At 40.1% G+C, this 14,321-nt stretch overlaps 1 long non-coding RNA gene across 1 annotated transcript; it reads left to right on the top strand.

The window, feature by feature from the left end:
• Positions 1–12,984: 12,984 nt before the first annotated feature.
• On the top strand, positions 12,985–13,682 carry LOC110674193. Its single transcript, XR_002498722.1, has 2 exons — positions 12,985–13,450; positions 13,517–13,682. It is a non-coding gene; the product is annotated as an uncharacterized LOC110674193 (long non-coding RNA).
• Positions 13,683–14,321: the final 639 nt, after the last annotated feature.

Raw genomic sequence — 14,321 nt, 5'->3', positions numbered from 1 at the left:
GCAGACGTGCGAAGCATAAGGCGAACTAGGATTGGTGAAATGATCCTAGTCTTAAAGAAGGACGCCAAGGAAAAGGGTGCAGTCTATAAGCAACTGGCACAAGAAGTACTTGGTGACGAGGTTGATGTAAGATCCCTTACTGCTGAAGCGACTCTCCAGTGTAAAAATCTGGATGAGGTCACCGATGCAGCGGAGGTCTCGGCTGCCCTCAAAGAGCAGTGTGACATCGACGTAGCCAGTAAGGCCATCCACCTTAGAAAGGGCCCGCAGGGCACCCAGGTGGCGGCGATCAGGCTGCCGGTCGCAGAGGCCAACAAAGCGAAGAACTTGGGCATACTCAAGGTAGGCTGGTCGGTTTGCCGGCTGAGCATACAACAGCCTCCTGAAGTTTGCTTCAAGTGTTTCGGGAAGGGCCATAAGTCGTGGAATTGCAATGGTCCCGACAGAAGTAAGATGTGCAGAAAATGCGGCGCTGAAGGCCATAGGGCAAGCGATTGTAAGCAAATCGCTAAGTGCCTAATATGTGTCGACAGAGCAGACAACGGACACTTAACGGGCGGACCCAAATGTCCGGGCACAAGCGGAGTATCAAAGCAGCCAAAACGGAAGTAACACAGTTAAATTTAAACCACTGTGATGCAGCCCAGCAGCTGCTTTGGCAGTCAGTCTCGGAAACCAAGACTGACGTGGTGTTACTATCGGACCCATACCGCATACCAGCCAACAACGGGAACTGGGTGGCGGATAGGTCTCAACAGTTAGCAGCTATAGGGACGACAGGACGATACCCAATCCAAGAAGTAGTCTCTAGCTCAAATGACGGTTTTGCGATAGCAAAAATCAACGGCGTGTTCTATTGCAGTTGTTACGCGCCCCCAAGGTGGTCGATTGAGGAATTTTCCCACATGGTCGACAGGATGATAGCCGAACTAGCTAATCGGCAGCCAGTAGTGATAGCTGGCGACTTTGATGCATGGGCAGTGGAGTGGGGTAGCCGCTGCACCAATCAAAGAGGCCAACTATTGCTGGAATCCCTGGCCGCTTTAAATGTAGAGCTGGCAAATGTGGGTACAGTGAGTACCTTCCGCAGAAATGGTGCAGAATCGATTATCGACGTGACGTTTTGTAGTCCTAACCTTTTAGGTACCATGAACTGGCGCGTTGATGACGGTTATACTCATAGCGATCATCAATCGATTCGCTATAGTATAATACCAGGCGGGCGGAAGGCAGCGCGATGTAACTCGACCCAAGCCCGAGGATGGAAAACAGCGCGCTTCGACGGCGAAGTATTCACTGAAGCCCTGAGGCGCGAACGAAACACTCTGGACCTAAACGGTGAAGAGCTAGTTGCTATGATATCACGAGCGTGTGATGCTTCCATGCCGAGAAAAGCCCCTCCTAGAGAGAACAGGCCGCCAGTGTATTGGTGGTGCGAATCAATTGCAAATCTTCGAGCAATCTGCCTTCGGGCTAGACGAAGAATGCAACGCGCACGCACAGAAGCACAAAGAGAGGAACGCGGTGCAGCATTCAGAGAGGCAAAGTTGGCTCTCAAAAAGGAAATCAAGAGTCGAAAACGGGCATGCTTTGAAAGTCTATGCGAGAGTGCCAATTCTAGTCCATGGGGTGACGCCTACAGAGTGGTAATGGCTAAGACCAAAGGAGCCATAGCGCCCCAAGAGAAATCGCCCGAGTTGCTGCGATCGATAATCGATGTACTTTTCCCGCACCATCCCATAAGCCCATGGCCCCCAGCGCCGTATGCGGCAGATGAAGAAGAAGAAGTGGCGAGAGTGACGAACGAAGAGCTGGCAGAAGTCGTGAAATCATTCGCGTCAAACAAGGCACCGGGACCCGATGGTATCCCGAATGTTGCCTTAAAAGCGGCAGTGAACACGGATCCGGACATGTTCAGAACCACGATGCAACGCTGCATTGATCAAGGAATCTTCCCGGATGTATGGAAGCGACAGAAATTGGTGCTACTACCAAAGGCGGGGAAACCACCAGGTGACCCGTCGGCGTATAGACCTATCTGTCTACTAGATACGACAGGCAAGTTATTGGAGAGGTTGATTCTCAACAGACTAGTACCGTATACGGAGAGTGCGGACGGCCTGTCCAACAACCAGTTTGGATTCAGAAAAGGTAAATCTACTCTGGACGCCATCCAGTCGGTCGTTCAAACAGCTGAGGTGGCAATCGAGCATAAAAGGAGCGGCATCCGTTACTGCGCGGTTGTCACTCTGGATGTGAAGAATGCGTTCAACAGCGCAAGCTGGGAAGCAATAGCACACGCGCTTCACCGCCTCAAGGTACCGGTGCAGTTGTGTAAGCTTCTAGAAAGCTATTTTGATGGTAGGATTCTACTGTATGACACAGAGGAGGGGCAGAAAAGCGTTCGAATTACCGCGGGAGTACCTCAAGGTTCAATCCTGGGCCCGCTGTTATGGAATGCGATGTACGATGACGTACTGAGGCTGCCCCTTCCGACGGGTGTTAAGATTGTTGGCTTCGCCGACGATATCACCCTAGTGGTCTATGGTGAATCGATGGAGGAAGTAGAGTTGACAGCAGCGCACTCTATTTCCCTGGTTGAGGAATGGATGAAGTCTAGGAAACTAGGACTGGCCCGCCACAAGACTGAGGTGGTGGTGGTCAACAACCGCAAGTCCGAGCAACGGGCGCTTATCACGGTAGGTGATTGCACCATAGAGTCCAAACGATCCCTTAGGCATCTTGGGGTAATGATTGATGACAAGCTGAGCTTCGCTAGCCACGTTGAATATGCCTGTAAAAGGGCATCTACGGCTATAGCGGCGCTTTCGAGGATGATGTCTAACAGCTCTGCTGTAATTGCCAGCAAACGCAAGCTGCTGGCAAGCGTGGCGCTATCCATACTAAGGTATGGAGGACCAATCTGGTCAAAAGCGCTTATAACGAGAAGAAACCTAAAGCGGTTGGAAAGCACGTACAGGATAATGTGCTTAAGAGTAGCAAGTGCATACCGGACGGTATCTAAAGAGGCCGTGTGCATCATAGCCGGGATGACGCCCATCGGGCTCATCATCAAGGAAGATGTTCAATGCTTCAACCAAAGGGGTACCAGAGGAGTCCGCGACACGTGTAAAGAGGAAACGCTCAGAAGCTGGCAGCAGGAATGGGATAACTCCACTAAGGGTAGATGGACCCATCGACTAATACCAAATGTGTCAGATTGGTATGGTAGAAGCCATGGGGAAGTGAACTTCCACCTGACGCAGTTTCTGTCAGGACATGGTTGCTATAGACAGTATCTGCATAGGTTCGGGCACTCAGAATCTCCTGCGTGCCCCAATTGTGCTGGTGTAGAGGAAACAGCGGAGCATGTCGTGTTCGATTGCCCCCGTTTCATTGTTGTGAGAGGTCGCATGCTCACTACATGCGGAGGGGACACGTCCCCCGACAATATTATAGAGAGAATGTGTGCGGATGCCGAGTGCTGGAATGCAGTAACTACGGCTGTCACTCACATTATGTTAGAATTGCAGCGTCTATGGCGCGCCGACCAAGAGTTGGCTGCAGAGGATTAGCACTGCCGAGGCTGGTCCCTTGTAACATTGTTTAAGTCGGCTAGGAGAAGCAGTTTGCCTAGGCTACTTCTGCTACACGTGTTGTGCTATATGCACTGGTCCCTTCCCGAAGAAATACCGTAAGGCGGTTCCGGGGAGATGAGGGTCTGAGTCCAAGGGTCATGTCGATTCACTGTTCACCACTTGAGCAATTCTAAATGAATTGCTCATGCACAGTGCATAGGCTGGTTTTAGCGGGTCGTCGTTGGTGCGTCATCCCCGCATTCCCTGAGTTATCTTCTCAGGGGATCTGTTTGCAGATTTCCCCCTTGTAAAAAACAAAAAAAACATCATCACCTTGGTATCACATGATGTACCCGATCATCCGCATGATTTTTTCACCCACCAGTCGGCAGCGGGAAACCTTTTCGATTCCCAATGCTTTTAACGATAAGCGACTGATTGTATTTCTATCTAAAGATTTCTACTATTTTCCATTTAAACTTAACATTAAACTGGAACGATATTCCGAACTACCACACACGCGACAACCATCACTTTAGAATTAATTTTCAACTCGAATTTATATGTTTTCGTTGTATATTTTCATCAATAATACCAAATATAATAAAGTATGGCCACTTTCAATGGTAAAACACTGAAATTCTTGAGGAAACTTCCGGGAATTAAATAACCATCAGACGAAATTCGGCTGACCTCGAAACGCGATATGTGGCACGGAGAAAAAGCACGAGAACAGAAAAAAAGCGTCCGTCCACGCGCACAGCACACTACGATCCCCCGAAACTTTGCGTGTTTCTATTGCAACAAAACTACACGCAAAAAATTGTGCGGTAAAAACTACCATTCTAGGGGGTTAACTTAAGCGCTCGCACCGGAAATTTTCAGCAGACCAGAAATGCGCTTGATTTTACCATGTTGTGGTAGCTAGAGTTGATTGATTGATTTTATATGAGCGTGCATGTGTGATTTGAGCGTGCATGCTTCATATGAGTATTAATGCTTAGTCATGTATGTTTCATTTAAGCGTGTAAGTATTGACAGCTAGAAAGCTCGAAAAACCGCGCACAAGACTGTTTAGTTTAGTGAAAGATTTTGTGGCGAGCGGTTGTGCTGGCTTGTAACTAGCACATCCGTGTTCGGCCGATGGCGGAATCGGCCGAAAGTGGAGTGAAATATCGGATTCGGATACCACACATGTCTGTTGTCGAAATCAGATTGTTGTAAATTATTTCTGTCAAATGTACCAGTAATGTGGTGGGATGTACCGTAAACATAGTAAATTGGTCTGAAATTCCATGGTAGTTTCAAGAATTGGCGTAGTCAGCTAAAATAGTAATTTTTACCACAGAATTTTTTCCGTGTAGGTAAATACATTTTCATAGCTGTCTATTTGCCTTTCCAATGCCCTGGGCAGCAAGATGTATTTTAGATTAAAATAATGTATATTTAGGGCATGCGTTAAAAGTAAACAAAATAATGAGTCCATTGGCTACCTTTCAATGGTTTTCTTTACCATCTTAATGATTTTTTTTTTGTTGGAATCAGGATTCAAACCCACAACTAGGATGATGGTGTGCTGGATGCCTGATGCGTTGGTGTCCTGCGCTAAAGCTGCTGATGTGATAAGGTAGGATAAAAGATCCTTATAAACGAAGTCACTGTGTGTGTTAACCATTACTATTCGCCCAGTTATTACGAATAGAAAGAATTCTGTTCGGCGATTGTACCACAGTGATTTCCTTTCCTCACCAAATAAAACATCAATGGGGCTCTGCACTGTTTTGATTTTGTAGGGGATTTTTACGTTTACTGGCCTTTTTGTTTACAAATTTCATGTAAGAGTGAAAGAGAGGGGAAGATTTTTGTGCAGTGACCCATAGAAAGAGTTTGATCACCATTCTTTCTCGTACACTTAGGCAAATGGACTATCGATAAACATAGGAACCCCTTATGAAAATTCGCCACAAGAAATCGGGTTGAAATTCATAAATTTGCCTTATGAAACCAGAATTTGAAAACAAAAAACGTTTACGCGGCAACCTGGAATCGAACCAAGAACCTTGCGATCGATAGGCCCGAGCGTACATCACGCGCCTATCGACGCCTTAATGTGGAGTGATTCTAAAACGATACATAAAGCGTTCGTATTGCAATAACCGTTCCACCTTTCATAAGGCAAAATGTATGAAATGCGATAGTCCAGTTCGCTGCGAGTAGAGTAAATAACAGAACTTAACCCATAAAACAAAGCCCTAGCGCATTAAAAAGATTTCAAGGGAGAGAAATTGATCGACATTTCTTCTCGCTCCATATGAATAAAAGAGTCTCATAGATAAAATAAAATATAATTCTGAATGAATACATACATCCGTAGATCATGAAATGGAGGTTTGAGAGTGCAAAAGTGATCGATCGTCTTACTTATTTATTACAGATTCGAGTGCGTTCAATGAGGTTACGTAATCTTGTATGACAGCATAACTGTATATTCACTCTGAACGCTTAACATAATGCTGAATTAAAATAATGCTACAGAGCATTTACAATGTTATTCAAATGGATCATTGAGTCATTAACAGTTATTGAATAAATGCATGATAACATTACACTGTTCGACAAAAAAAGTCGATCTGAATGCACAGAGTCGGGACACCCCGGACTTGAAAGTATAAAAATAAACAAAAATAATGGCGTTTTCAGAATGTTCGTGTCTGCCCCTGGTCATTTTTAAAATATACTTGAATATTTTGTATGTTTTGTTCATATATATAATCTAATCAATAACCCGACAAAGTGTTTTATATTCAGGACAGCAGAATTCATGTGCCCAATTAAATTTTAAGCTTGAAATTCAATATGAAGAGTTGTACTAAGATTTGCACCCTCCCTATTTTTAAAGTATTGCAAATGATGGAATATTTGATACAAATGATTGAAATAAGAGATTTTAGTGATACTACAATCCACCAGCTATCTCTCCAGAAATATCGTGGTTTATGCACAACCCCTTTACCATACTGTAGAACCGTCCATAAATTGTGTGTTCATTTTAGGAATGGGGGGGGGGCTGTTCAAAGATTATGTTCATGTAAATAAAAATAAAAACATTGAAGAGTTGACCACAAGGGAAAGGGGATGAAAAATACCAAAAATATAATCACGTGGTTTATGAAGGGCCCCCTTGCAGGCTATTTTGTTTCATGTTTATAATATCCAATTTTAAATCAAGGGGCTATCCATAACCCACGTGACTTTTTTTAAATATGTACATGGACAAAATACCACGATGGGGGAGAGGGATCTTGATTTCCAAAAAAAAGGTCCACGTGGTGTATGAATGTTCCCTGATAGATCAACGGACTTTGAACTAATTTTTAATTAAACCTATGCTTGTGTGACTACACCGAATATACAATCATTATGGTGCAGTCCGTAAACTGCTTTGTTCTAGGTATTAAACATTGAAGGACAAACAATGCAATGAAGCTATTGGACATCGGTACATTTCACATTAATTAATTGTAACACAAGCAATACTTGTACCACCTGGCCAACGATTCACAGATAAGATCAATGTATTGAATATAGAAAAGCGATTGATTTTTGTTGTTATCACGGTAAAAAGAAGCAAGGTATTATACTCCGAAAAATGACATTTGGCATTGACGTCATTCCTATCGCAAACTCGAAAGAGTGCAAAGGAAAGCAAGGCCCCATGCTTGACGATAGGAATGACGACACATGTTTTGATGGAAAATCGTTGTTGTGTCTACCGTGGTTGTTATCAAACTTGCTTTTTTCGACCTTTGAATTCATTTATACAGTCAACCCTCCATGAGTCGATATTGAAGGGACCATCGACTCATGGATATATCGGGTCATCGAACAGCAGTGCTATGGAAAGCCGTTTAAGGGGACCATCATAGTAATCATGAAAATTGATTTTTAATATGGTTCCATTAGTCGATATCGAGTAATGTACAGCCGTTCTATGAAAAACTGATCTAGTGGGCCACCGAATTCCATGTAAATTTGTAAAAATGTTTGTTTGTTTGAAGGCCTCGGGACAAAAGGGGCTATAGCTGTTCTCATTTTTGATTGAAAGTTCATAAAATTTTACATTTATGTCTTTTAAGTAGATGAAAAAACCGAATTTAGTACTATACCATTTAAATCCACTAGAGTTTGTATCCTTTGACAGATTTCGACGTATTTCGACTTCAACTGTAAGGCCGTCTTCAGTGTCGTGTACTAGACTCGACTTGAAGAAAACCATCGTATGCACACATTATATATTAACACTAGGTATAAATGTATTTCCCTACCCATTATTATTTTTTTACCTTGAAATTTATGAGTTTTTAGGTACATTCCATCCCTCTTTTGTTGAAGCTTTAAATGCTGAAAGGTACATCACGGGAACGATTAGTAGGTACCAAGTTGAATAGCCATGGATTGCCGTTGCCGTTGTCTCTGTTGAGTAGCGTCGTAGGTACCTGTTCGCAAATTTCCAGACTCTCCGCCACATCCAGTTTCCAAGGAGAAGAAACATTTCTCAAAATTTTGATATCGGCCGTCGTAAATGTATGTTCTCCTTGTCTATCGTCTTCTGAGCTTTTACGTGTTCCTTGAATCTAATCTCGAGAGACCGCTTTGTTTGACCAACGTAGACCTTGCTGCAGTGGGAACAGCACATGAATTTTGCTGTTCTGAATATAAAACACTTTGTCGGGTTATTGATTAGATTAGATTTTTAAACAAAATATACAAAATATTCAAGTATATTTTAAAATTGACCTGGGGCAGACACGAACATTCTGAAAATGCCATTATTTTTGTTTATTTTTATACTTACAAGCCCGGGGTGTCCGGTATCTGTGCATTCAGATCGACTTTTTTGTCAAACTGTGTTATTAATGCAAAAAATGTTGACTTTCGATCAAATTAATGCAATGATATAATGCTTGTGGTTTCCTTCGCGACCCACAACTCAATAGGTCATATGAATAAAACCGAGTACTTGCTCATGCTCAACCCGATTCGAGCAAAGTAAAGTCTCTGAGCATTTACTTGAAACCGTATGAATAAAACGATACTTTGCTCAGAGTAAGTTCGAATTTCGAACTTAGCTTTTACTCTGTCAAAAAATGTTGTTTATGTTTTGGCTAGCTGATTTTTGCGAGGGAGCAGAATCCGAATGGTGCAAAAAGTATTGGTTTTGCAGATCTTAACTGAATTTTGCCGATTGCTGGAACCTCACAACACCCGGCAAAGCCCAACCAGGAGTAATTTGAAAAACCCTGTGCTACCTGCAAGGACTAAAAACGGGCTGATAAAGTTGCAGCCGATCCGTCTACAACAGTAAGTGTTTTGCGCTTGTGTTATTTGTTCATATAATTATTTCTCAGGTGCTCAAATGAAGAGACTGTTGGTGTGCAAATACCAAGGCCATCCCTTTGCCGATGCAAACATAAATAAACTAAGCTACGAAACTAAAAATACGTTACAATTTTTCAATGATTTTCTTAAGTAATCATATCACAAATAACATTTGCGTCTAAAGATAATTCTCTGAGAATTCTTGAAGTTCTTCAAAAATATTGGCAGCTGCTAAAAATGTCACCAGATGGCATTTATTGGTTTCGACAAGAATACGCAGATTTTGCAAATAGTTATTCAAAATCTTCAGGATTCTTGAAAATTTGAAATTTGGCTTCGATTCATCTTCACCTGAAAGAATCATCTTTTAGAGCTTTTGGGATATCTATTAATTACGAAAGACAATTTACAGAGTTCTTAAAAAATGTATTTTATGCATGAGGTTTAAAAATAAATTGTATGGCACGTATGGTATCTCAGACCTCTCGTAATAGGGCGATATTCAAAACTGAAAAGGCAATAGATGGCTCTTTTTCAGTGGTAGTAAAAACGAAATCCTGAAGCAAAGAAAGCTCTACGGAAGATGAACTAAACACAAAAAGTTATGTATGCACATTACACTTGATTTCTAATCACTACTTTTTTGATCCAGTTTCCAAATTGCAAGTAATTTACGTTTTTCATTATTTTCCATACGTTTTGACAGTTCTCCGACTACCATTCTTCCATGCGCTTGTGTTGAAAGTTTGAGAAATTTGAGAATCCAGCGTAGCGTGATCAGTGGGAAGAATACAAACAACAGTGTCGTCGCTCGACGGCCGGTGAAAGAAACTGAATGTTCGAAAGGTTGTTGCCTGTACTTTTTGCCGCTGGCGCCAACTGTTAGCGATTAAGAACGAAATAAACAGTCGTTACCCTATTAATAGACGGCCCTTTCTGTAAAAATTACGCGCAATTTTTCATAGTAATCTTTCTTGCAAATCTATGAGAAATACCGTAAACTTAAAAGATTCATACATGAATTAAGAAACGAACTCGATAATTCTTCCAATTTGTTTCTAGTACTAATCCAAGCGTTAATTTAGATTTTTAAGAGCTTTTTATGGATTTGTACAGTTTTACTAAGAATATTCTAAATAAATTATCCAGCTTTTTACGCTCGCCATAAAAACAATATGCTATAAAATATTTGACAGAAGCTGACTTCCACCACTGAACTGAAACTTGGAAATATATTCTCAGCATGCCGTGACGAACAGTCGAATTTCATTGTTTTCTTCTTTCTGTCAAACAAAGGTTTTTTTTTGGATTTGCGGAAATAATCATGATTTGTTATTGTAATATTTCTCAAGTTAAATTTAATTATGGAGAATTCTTTATTTTATTTTAGGCTTGAATAAGTTGATGATGATGGAGTTGGTTTCCCATACATACCTCAAAACAACTTGAAGAAGAGATATTAAAAAGACCCGGCTTAGCTTTTCGAATTTCGCAAGACCAAGGCTCACAAATTTTCAAAAACAAAAACAAATTGAGCAAACATATCCTCACTAAGTCATAGGAGGAAGTCTCAAAAAATCATGTTAAAAGTTTTATCACATTTATACAATCCTGGAAAGAATTTACGCAGCATATAATCATGCCGTAATTCTCACAAAGTTCAAAGCATAGTTTTCACATATTTCTGTGTAGGATTATGATAAAATCCTGGACTATATCCTTACAGATTCCATGACAGGATTGTAGTTTAGAATGTTGGACAATGTTCTGATGAAAAGTTCATTACAGATTCCAGCACACGATTCTCACTTAATCTTAGGAAGAATTGTTACTTAATTCTGTAGATTTTTGCAAAATCCTTTACAGTATTCTTACAAAACTCGAAGCTTTATTATAGTTATTTGGCGAGATGCTAGAATTATTGCAAAATCCTGGAAATCATTCTCACAGATTGGAAAGAATTGTTCTTAGAATCCAGAGCTAGAGTCCAGCGTAATATTAAACACGATTTTGATTGTGGGCAATATTATCATAAAATCCTGGAAGATGTTCTCATCTCACAATATTTTGTGCAAATTGCACAGTAGTAGAGATTTCAGTTTTCACGACAAATTACATTCAATTTTCCAGACAATTCCTTGACTGATTTTCATTTCATTTACGTAAGTTTTGCACCGCACTATATTGTTTGAAAGATTTGGCCTACAGCTCAAAAGGTATAGCGGCCATGATCTAGAGGAAACCTAAAAAAGAAAGGGAATTATCAAGCGATTAAAACATAATCAATGTAAATCGGAATTAGATTTTAGTTTGAGTGACAGAAAAGCAATGAAAATTATTTCAGTGATGGATGGGCTACTAAGGATTTATTTTCGAGTTTCAGTTCAGTGGTGGTAGTGAGCTTTTGTCAGATATTTTATAGCATGGCAAGCGTAAAAAGCTGGATATAGATACCTCATAAATTTTTCTAGTAATTACCTCAAGTATTTGTTCTGCAACTCTCTCCTTGAAAGTCTTCTAAATAAATAATCGATATATCGAAAAATGTCTTTAAAAATCCTAAAACGCGTAGAATGCACAAATCTAAAAGAAAATTGGGCATTTTTGCGAGAATCCCTTGAAATTCTGTGAGATTTTTTGGAGAGACATCATTGAAGTTTTATTGGAGGAATTGTTTAGAGTATTTAGACAAAACTCAAGAGGGGCATCTGAAAAAATATTTTAGCTAATTTTAGTTAGAGGTGTTCTTAACAAATTTATGGATAAATTCCTGAATGCATGTTATTAATAGTTTCTTAATTAATTCCTCTTGGACGAACATTTTGGCAAAATTTATTTTATATACAGTATTGGACAAAAAATTTGTAACTTTTTCGATTTTCCATACAAAGTTAAATCTCAGTTATTTATGGACCGATTCGAATGAAATTTTCACAGAACATCATATTTAACTTGAATTTTGACATATATTTTTGAATGATGTTTACAATCACGAGTTACTTAAATAACGGTTTAACTAAAGTGCAATTTTCGACGAAAAATTCAAAACTATTTATCTCAAAATCTGAAAGCCCTACACAAAAACTGTCTTCAGTAAACTTGTTCCTCTCGGTAAAATCTACAACTTTGTTGAAGATACCATGAAGCTATTTCTATATGTTTAGTTATGTCATCATCAAAAAATCACTTCCGTTACTGCTTTTGAACTTGTGATCGGAAAAATCACTCAAAAATATATGTTAAAATTCAAGTTATGCCTAATGTTCTGCCAAAATTTCATTTAAATCGGTCCATAAATAACTGAGATATAGCTTATCAAAGTTGGTCATTTTGTATGGAAAATCGAAAAAGTTGCAAGTGTTTTGTCCAATACTGTATTTATTTTATCTTCTTTTTCTTCTTCTTCTTCTTGGCATTATGTTCTCACTGGGACAGAGCCTGTTCTTCAGCTTAGTGTTCTTATGAGCACTTCCACAGTTATTAACTGAGAGCTTTCTTTGCCAAAGTTGCCATTTTCGCATTCGTATATCGTGTGGCAGGTACGATTATACTTACTCTATGCCCAGGGAAGCCAAGGAAATTTCCATTACGAAAAGATCCTGGACCGAGCACGAATCGAACCCAGACACCTTCAGCATGGCTTTGCTTTGTAGCCGCGGACTCTAACCACTCGGCTAAGGAAGGCCCCATATTTATTTTATATAGTATTATTTCATAAAAAATGATAATCAAGTAGCGGAATGTGTTTAACATTGACTTTTTTGCAGGAATTAGTAAAATTGTTGTTGCGGTCAATCAATATTCGAGGAAACACATCCTTCTTTTTTCACAAATTTTCAACTGAGCATGGTAGGTAGGTGACTCAGGATTTTCTGAGCTTTTGCTACTTTATTCATACGAATTCGGATGTTCGAAAAGTAAATGCTCAAATGCTCAGTTTTATCATACCGACTTGAGTAAATGCTCAAGAAAATGATTTGACAGGTGGATTTGAGTAAAGTAAAAGCTTTTGCTCAGTTTATTCATACACTCAAAAAAATCCACACGTCAAGGCTACGTGAAAAATCACGTAGACCCCTTAGAAATGAATTTTTCTAGAAGTTACCTGACATATGTACCAATCACCGGATCATCGATAGAAATGGCATAAACTGTCTGTCGTATTTACTGTCGTGCCCTATCAAGCTTACGTGAAATTCATGTACCAAGGCATGTTCATTTTGACAGCTGTATGTTGTGTTCATTCTCTATCATACCTGTGAAACAAGATGGTGCCTATAGAAGAAAAACTTTCAACAACCACTAGACAATTTCAATATTGGGACTCATTTTGGTAATATTTTGAGCTAAAAGGAACGAAAGTGAACTGAACTACTGCATAATTGTGTTTTATCTTTTGGATCGGAAAGTTTATGATCCATGAAACGGATCAAATCCGCTCATCAATGGAATAAACGGAACCAAAACACTATTATTTTCCTCGAAGACAAGATGTAAGTAAATATTTATATTGTAATAGTGCAATTAATACATATTTTGTCTCCGGTATGTTTCCGCAGGAATCTGGAATCATAAATCATAATGGCAAAGGTGCAGCTCTGGACTACCAAAACGCTCATGGCCAAACAAAACCAACTTGCGCTCCTCAAAACAACTCGCGAAACAACAATTAAAAGAATCAACTATATATGTAATAAAAAACGCTTCAACGATTATTAATTTGAATTATTTGAAATCATTTGAGTGTTCACATATGATGGAAATCAACTCGAAACAACGTAATATACATCTCATTTTTTGGTACAACGCACTGGATTTTCATCTACGTTCTACAAATGCATTCTATCAAACATACCAAAAAAACACGTCACAACTACCGGTCACGTCGATGAAATGAATGAAGTTCATCAATTCATGCGTTCATTCATCTTCACCTTCGATTCACGTAAGTGCTACGTGAAAAGTGCGATGGAAAAAAACTACGTATGTTTTCACGTAGCCTTGACATGTGGATTGTTTTGAGTGTACGACCTAATATGTCATCGGTCTGAAACTATTCTCACTTCGCAGTGTGAGAACGCTCTCGCTCAGGTGAGCAATACTCATGAATGAATCCTTCGCGCCTGCACTCACACGCATGGAGCGCGTGGCCGATAGTGTAAACAAAACGGTTTGTTGTATTCATTCATGAATGAAAAACACTCGATATTAGCGGCTTCGGGCGGTTTGAGCATGTGTAGGTTTGTTTGTGATTGTTAGGTGATGTTTTTTAAATACTATGGACCGATGCACGAGTTCACTATCTAACGTTTGAGCGGTGCCGTGTTATTTCCGTGAACATGGCAACGAGTGAATTCGGCACCG

Source organism: Aedes aegypti, chromosome 1 (assembly GCF_002204515.2).
Source record: "Aedes aegypti strain LVP_AGWG chromosome 1, AaegL5.0 Primary Assembly, whole genome shotgun sequence".
Taxonomy (NCBI): domain Eukaryota; kingdom Metazoa; phylum Arthropoda; class Insecta; order Diptera; family Culicidae; genus Aedes; species Aedes aegypti.
The sequence above is the reverse complement of the archived record's forward strand: the minus strand, read 5'-3'. Positions and strand labels throughout refer to the sequence as shown.